Source organism: Chiloscyllium plagiosum, chromosome 16, assembly GCF_004010195.1.
Source record: "Chiloscyllium plagiosum isolate BGI_BamShark_2017 chromosome 16, ASM401019v2, whole genome shotgun sequence".
Classification (NCBI taxonomy): Eukaryota; Metazoa; Chordata; class Chondrichthyes; order Orectolobiformes; family Hemiscylliidae; genus Chiloscyllium; species Chiloscyllium plagiosum.
The window spans coordinates 49,724,954-49,732,800 of record NC_057725.1 but is presented as its reverse complement, the minus strand read 5'-3'; positions in this window follow the sequence as shown (position 1 = coordinate 49,732,800).

Genomic DNA, 7,847 nt, shown 5'->3' with positions numbered 1-7,847 from the left:
ATTTAAGGTCCGGGTGGAATGTGTTGGTGAAGTTGATGAATTGCTCAACCTCCTTGCGGGAGCATGAGGTGGCACCAATGCAGTCACCAATGTAGCGAAGGAAGAGGTGGGGAGTGGTGCCGGTGTAATTACGGAAGATCGACTGTTCTATGTAGCCAACAAAGAGACAGGCATAGCTAGGGCCCATACGTGTACCCATGGCTACCCCTTTGGTCTGGAGGAAGTGGGAAGATTTGAAGGAGAAATTGTTAAGGGTGAGGACCGGTTCGGCCAAATGAATGAGAGTGTCGATGGAAGGGTACTGTTGGGGACGTCGGAAGAGGGACCCAGGATAGGAACATTAAACATATGGGAATACAGAGAATATCTGACTGGCAATGTTCCTGTGCGATTGAGTGAGATGGAGGGACCAAGAACTGTTTGTGAGACATATCTTTTAAGTTATGGCAGCTCAGGCAGAAAAGTGGCCACAATCAGATGAGCCATGACCTTATTGAAGAGCTGAGGAAGCTCAAAGGGCTAAATAACCTATGGTGTTTTAATGTTCTGACCAATCACAGAGGTAGATGCAGAAAAGACCTCCAATCTGCATTAATACACTCACCCCACCATACTAACATTTAGCTGGTCCAAACCAAGACCAAATTATCATCACAAACTATGATCATCAGGCCATCACTGCTACTGGGCACAGATTCTCTCCATGAACAGTAGGCCTTGTGGATGGGTGTGTCTCTGAGTGTGGGTGCAGATTTAGATGAGCTAAAAGTAATTTTCAAATAAAAGAGCAGTTGGGAAATTTTGGGATGAGTTTGTATGCCAGGGGCTGTTATGGAGACATTTGCATGAGCCACTTGGTAGCCCATCAATGTCAAAGCAAAGGAAGTAGAATGTTTCATTCTTTTATTTTAATGGAGTAATTACTCTGAATACTGAAATGGTTCATCAGGCCCTGTGTTTGTCCAGATGGGGCCAGTTGCGCAACTTGCAGTAGCAGTCACTTTGCCAGACTGTGTGGTGATGTCAGCTCCAGTGTTTGTCCAGACTGCTCCATCCATACTTCACAATAACAACCTTTTACAAGTGATGGATAATCCTTTGTGCTGCCCCTGCCACCTACTCTCACACTTCTAGCTCCCTGCACTGGTTCTATCTCGGCCAGGGTGCAGGCAGAGGAGGCACTGCTGCTCAATCCATCACACCAGTTTATTTTGTTCCCTTTTTGGAATTTGTTTCTCCTTCACACTGAAGGATTACATTAGTTATCAAACCCATTGCAGAGCATCAGTAAATAACATTTGTTGCTTTCTTGCTAAATTTTGGGGTTGTTTATCTTCCTCAAGTTTTTTATGGAATTAATCTCCAGGGTCCTGCCCAAATAACTTGGCACAAATAAATCTTAGGGGCAACACAAATAGTCAGTTTTCCATTTAAAACTTTCACTTATGACATTAATAAAAGTTTCCATGCTTCGGAATGCTGTCAGCTTCCACTTTGCGCCATCTAGTGGTGGTGTTGAACTATTTGTAGCATTTTTTTCACTCTTTCTCCCACCTTTTCTTGGAGATGCTCATTCTCATCAGTCACCCTTTGGCACTTTAGTCAACTAGTCAATTTTTATGCTTATGTCTAGGCAGTGATTATCTGCAAACCCCAAATCCTCTCAGGATTATTATAGTCATCTCTTGTTCCTCTAAACTAGAGGGCCCAGCCTGTCCAATCTTTTCTTATAAGACACCATCCCACCCCAAGAATAAACGTTGTCTTAACAACTGCTAACACATTTATATCATTTCTTAAATAAGGAGACCATAATGTACATAATGGCCTCACTCATGCCCTTACAACTATAACAAAACATCCTTACTTTTATATTCTGCTCCCCTTACAATGAATGACAATGTTTGCTGTACCTGCACACTAGCTTTAAGTGATCCCGGATACTCATTTCCCTCTGTATCTCGGAATTATGCAATCTTTCTCCATTTGCTGCTTTCCTATGCTTCCTGCCAGATTAGGCATGTTCACATTTTCCTCGTGAACCAAGAAGCCGCAAGTTAAACTCTTGTGAAACCCAAAGGAATCTGGTGTCGATTTTTTTGTTTTGGCTGCTGCCTAAAGTTTACTTCTACTAAATCTAATTCACAGATTGTGGCCTATGGTCTGGCAGAGTTATCAGTTATAAGAACAGAAGAAATAGGAGTAGGAGCAGGCCATTCAGCTCCTCAAGCTTGCCTTGATATTGTATAAGTTTAGGGCTCATCAACCCTAGCTTCAACTCCTCTTTCATGCCATCTCCCTGCCATCTCCACCTACATGCTAATTTCTGTGTTTTGCGCACAAGAACAACCAAATGTCTTACCCAACTCTTTCTTCAAACCTTTGTCATTGCCCTTATTTAGGTTGGTTTGCGTTCTGAATTGCTGTCCCTCAAATTGAATTTGAATTCTACCCTGTTTTGATCATTACCGCCTGGAGAATCCTTACCAACAAGATCTCTATCTATCTGATTACATGTTACTCCATCTAAAATAGTGTGGAAAAAATACAGCTCTAAGAAACTATTCCTGTTGCACGCTACAAATTTGCCACCCATATTACTTTTGCCCATGTATTTTGTGTCATTAGTATGCAGATAAATTGTAGTTCCATTCTTTCACACCTTCATTATCCCCCAATTTATACTTTGTCAGTGAGGCAACTCTGAAGACATATATATTTACACCACCCTGACCACTTTTCCTTGCTATTCCTTACTTTCATCCAATTACATCATGATCTATTGCACCTAGTTCACAACTCACCTTGACCTTTTGCCTTATGATTTATTCTGGCTTTAATTTCTCCAATACTGTTGTGCTTATATTTTCTGCCCCTAACTGTGATGCTTTGATTATTGTTTGTGGGGTCACCATGAAGGACCTTCCTTCTCAACCTCTTCACCAGTGGTTACCTTCAGGTTAAACCACCACCAATCTCCTCTATCTAACAAGAGAGCAGCCCTGTAGTCTGGGAGGATTATGACCACTTGACTTTTGCCTTTATCGTTTGCCTTCTCACTACAATGCACCTTTTTTCTCTTATTTATTTATGATCCTTTAATCTTCCCTTCCATTGAATCTTCCCCCTTTAGTTTAAAGCTCTATCTACAATTCTAGTTATACAATTTGCCATGATACCTGGCCCAGCATGGTTCAAATGGAGCCCCTTCCAACGGAACAGGTCTCTCTTTCCCCAACATTGGTGCTAGTGCTCCATGAATCAGAATCCACTCCTCCAAACTTTTAGTCACACATTTACCTCTTCAATCTTATTTACACAACACCAATTTGCTTGTAGCTCAAATAGTAATCCTGGGATTATCACATTTGTGGTTCTGCTTTTCAATTTAAAGCTAAGGCATTCATAAACCCTCAGCAGAACCTCTTTCCTAGTTGTACTTATTTCATTGGTAGCTACATGGACCAGGACAATTGGATCTTTCCCTTCTCACCCCCAGGTTCTTCTCCAGCCCAAAGGAGATGTTTGTAACCTTGGCACCAGGTAGACAACACAGCTTTCGGGATTCTTTGCTACAAAGAATAGTATCTATTCCATTCACTATGCTTTCCCTGTTAATCTGACAATGCAGTATTGAAGAAGACATATGACAACAGTAAAGGGGCTTTTCCACTTGGTTGAAAGAAGCACTTTGTTCCCAGATAGTGTGCATGCAAAATAACATTTTATTTCATCAGGATGAAAGTTTGTTTATAGGAGTGGCTCTTGGTATTCAGTGTGAGAACAATGTCTGGAGCAGCCTAAAGATCATAACAGGAAGTATTCTACAAACACTAAGTCATACTAGTTGTTCAGGACATTAGCTGTGATTCCCGTGGTGCCTGTTTTTAATTTCATTTTGAAGGTAATAAATTAGATAACAATTGAGCATAATGAAACAATGAAAAATATATTAAAGTTTGCTTTATGTGTACTGAGAGAAATTCAGATTTAAGTCTGTTTCTTCTTACTTTGTGTCTATAGTTTTGTTGGATTGGGAAGCAGGAGCATTCTTACTACTGGAAGTCTGGTTGATTGCAGTCACATCTCTCAATAGGTCAGTAGCTTTTCCTGGCTATTTCTTCTTCTGTGTTCATCCATTATCATCCCCAGGAAAGTGGTTTATGTTTTGATGTTCTGTGTGTGGTGTGTGTGTCTATATTTATAGAAAGAGGTGCTTTATTGATATTGCAAGAACATTGTTTCTTCCATATGTGATAGTCATCGGGACTAGCATATATTCCACAGTTCTAAGTTAGTTTCTAACAGTCAGTGTTCAACTTCATTATGAAGAAGTTTCTGGGTGGGGTCCATGACACCTGGAATATTGATCTTTTAGTGATAATGTACATCTTTATATGTAGAAATGGTAAACATTCAGAAATGAGTTACAGGCTGAAGAAAGAATTAACTAGCATTTATGTGGCACCTTTCATTTTCTTAGGATGTTCCAATATACTTTGATTCAAATTATTCACTTTTGAAACACCAATGGATCTTTGACATAAGTTGGAGCAGGACTATCAAGCTGCTTTCATTGCAGATGTAACTCACGAAGAAAAGTTTGGAGAAGAGGCAAGGGGAAAGGAAAATGTATATAAAGTGTTGTATCATTCATTCAACCTCTCACCTAAAGGACAGCACCTCTGATAATGCAGCATTCCCTTACCAGTGCATTGAATGTTGGGAATTAATGGGTTTTAACAGTTTAATATGGCATAATGGATATCTCAGATTGGGTTACAGATTGACTAGTTATAAACCACTTGCCGGCAGCATAGATTTATGTAAGTGAACTGGTGTTTTATTATCAGATGAAGGTAGATTTTTCCTGGTCTATTCTTTACAAATACTGGATAATTAGCCCCTGTATCATCAACATGATTCATCTACTTGTTAAACCACCACTTCCATTAGTTTGTGACAATTTTTAAGATGTGCAGGAGTTAGTGCTTGCCTTGTTCACATTGGTTTCAGTGTGAAGGACTGGTAATGAGGCTCTGATTAGCACCACGCATGGATTTATTTTTGAGGCAAAGAATGCAGCTTGGCAATTGGTAATCCAAATCTCTGATCCAATTTGGGTGAACTGAGTACCCCTCCTTCTTTTGGGTTGCTTTGTGAGAATACATCCTTGGCTGTATCTCAGTCCACGGAGCAGCCGTCTCTCTTTATCCTGTGGTCTGGGGATATTGCTGAATAAAAATGATCATTGTAGCTAAAGTGCATCTGAACTAGCAAAAAATAATATAAATGTTAATTTACTGTTCAAACTTCTTGTCATCTCCTGGGGTGGCACGATGGCTCAGTGGTTAGCACTGCTGCCTCACAGCACCAGGGTCCCAGGTTTGATTCCAGCCTTGGGTGACTGTCTGTGTGGAGCTTGCACATTCTCCTCGTGGCTGCATGGGTTTCCTCCGGGTGCTCCGGTTTCCTCCCACAGTTCAAAGATGTGCAGCTCAGGTGAATTGGCCATGTTAAATTGCCCATAGTGTTAGGTACATTAGTCAGAGGGAAATGGGTCTGGTTGGGTTACTCTTTGGAGGGTCGGTGTGGACAGGTTGGGTCGAAGGGCCTGTTTCCACACTGTATGTAATCTAATTGCTGATTATTTTTAAGTTAGGATTCATCACACGATTTCAGCTTTCCAGTACTATTCTCTGATGGCCAGTGCTCCTATGTGAATCTAGACAGTATCAATCAATTGGTGTCAACCTGCTTTATTTTCCACTGCTCAACTCCTTGAGGAGAAAGTGAGGTCTGCAGATGCTGGAGATCAGAGTCAAAGAGTGTGGTGCTGGAAAAGCACAGCTGGTCAGGCAGCATCCAAAGAGCAGGAGAATCAACGTTTCGGGCATAAGCCCTTCGTCAGGATCATTCCAGTACCAGTGCTTTTCCAGTACCACACTCTTCGACATCCTTGATCATCAGGGTCCGTTTGAAATGGTGCTTTATCACACTTGCCTTTCTATCAATTCCTCCAGATATTTGTACACTTTGGCTGCTATATCTTCTCATTTCTCTAGTTTTTTTCCTTCTGCTAATACCATTTGCCATTTTCTCATCACAATGGACGTTTCAGCACTCTACACCAGCATCCCCCACAATGATGGTATCGTGGCACCAGCCTCAGTACTCAACACCAACAACTGCCAATCTCCGAGCATCATCCTACAACTCATCCGCTTTATCCTCAACCACAACATTTTCACCTTCGACAACCAGTTCTTCACCCAGACACACAGAACAGCCATGGGGACCAAACTTGCACCCCTATATGCTAGCATTTTCATGCACAGGTTCGAACAAGACTTCTTTTCCATGCAGGATGTCCAGCCAACATGATACACCAGATACACTGACGCCATTTTCTTCCTCTGGGCCCATGGCGAGGAGTCACTAATAAAACTACACAGTGATATCATCGTGTTTCGTCTGACCATCAAACTCACCCTGGACTACTTCCTACTATCTGTCTCATTCTTGGACATATGCATCTCCATCAAGGATGGACACCTCAGCACCACACTCTACCGCAAACCCACTGACAACCTCACAATGCTACATTTCTCCAGCTTCAACCCAAAACATATTAAAATAGCCATCCCCAAGGACAAGCCCTACACATACACTGGATCTGTTCAGATGAGGAGGAACGTGACGGGCACCTGGAAGTACTCAAAATGCCCTCATAAGAACAGGGTATGATGTCAATTCATCGACCGTCAGTTCCGACGTGCCACAGCGAAAAACCGTAATGACCTTCACAGGGGACTGACACGAGCTACAACCGACAGGGTACCCTTTGTTGTCCAGTACTTCTCAGGAGCCGAAAAGCTACGTCATGTTCTTTGCAGCCTGCAACACATTATCAATGAGGATGAACAACTTGCCAAGACCTTCCCCATGCCTCCACTTCTCACCTTTAAACAACCATCAATCCTCAAACACATCATAGATCGTAGCAAACTGCCCTGGTTTCAGGACAACACCATACAACCTTGTACCATAAACGCTGCAAGACATGTCAGAGTGTTGACATGAATACTACCATTACACATGGGGACACCACCCACTGTGTATGGGGTAGGTACTCATGCGACTGAGCCAATATCGTCTATCTCATACACTGCAGGCAAGGATGCTCTGAGCATGGTACATTGGTGAGACCAAGCAGAGACTATGGCAACGGTTGAATGGACACTGCACAACAATCACCAGGCAGGAGTACTCCTTTCAGTCGGAGAACACTTCAGTGGTCTGGGACATTCGACCTCGGATCTTTGGGTGACCGTCCTTCGGGACAGGCAACAATGCAAAGTGGCTGAGCAGAGGCTGATAGCCAAGTTCGGTACCCATGGGGATGGTCTCAAGCGGGACCTTGGGTTCATGTTACACTACAGGTGACCCCACTGCACTACACACACAGACAGACAGATGCACATACACAGACAGACGCACACTCACAGAGAGAGACACACACACGTACACACAGACACTCCTACAGATACACACTTCTACGGATACACACACACTCCTACAGACCCTCTCTCATATAAAAGCTCTCTCTCATACGCTCACACATACACTCACACACTCACACATGCACACGCACCCTCTCGCAGACTTATACCCCCTTACACACACACACATACACATACACACTTTCTCTCACTGACAATCATAACCCAAAATTCACACCCCACCACATACACACACCCACATGCACACACACACATATAAGTGTGTGGGGTGAACTTGTACTTGCAGAAGTACATTTTACTTTGTTCAAAAACTGCATGAACCCA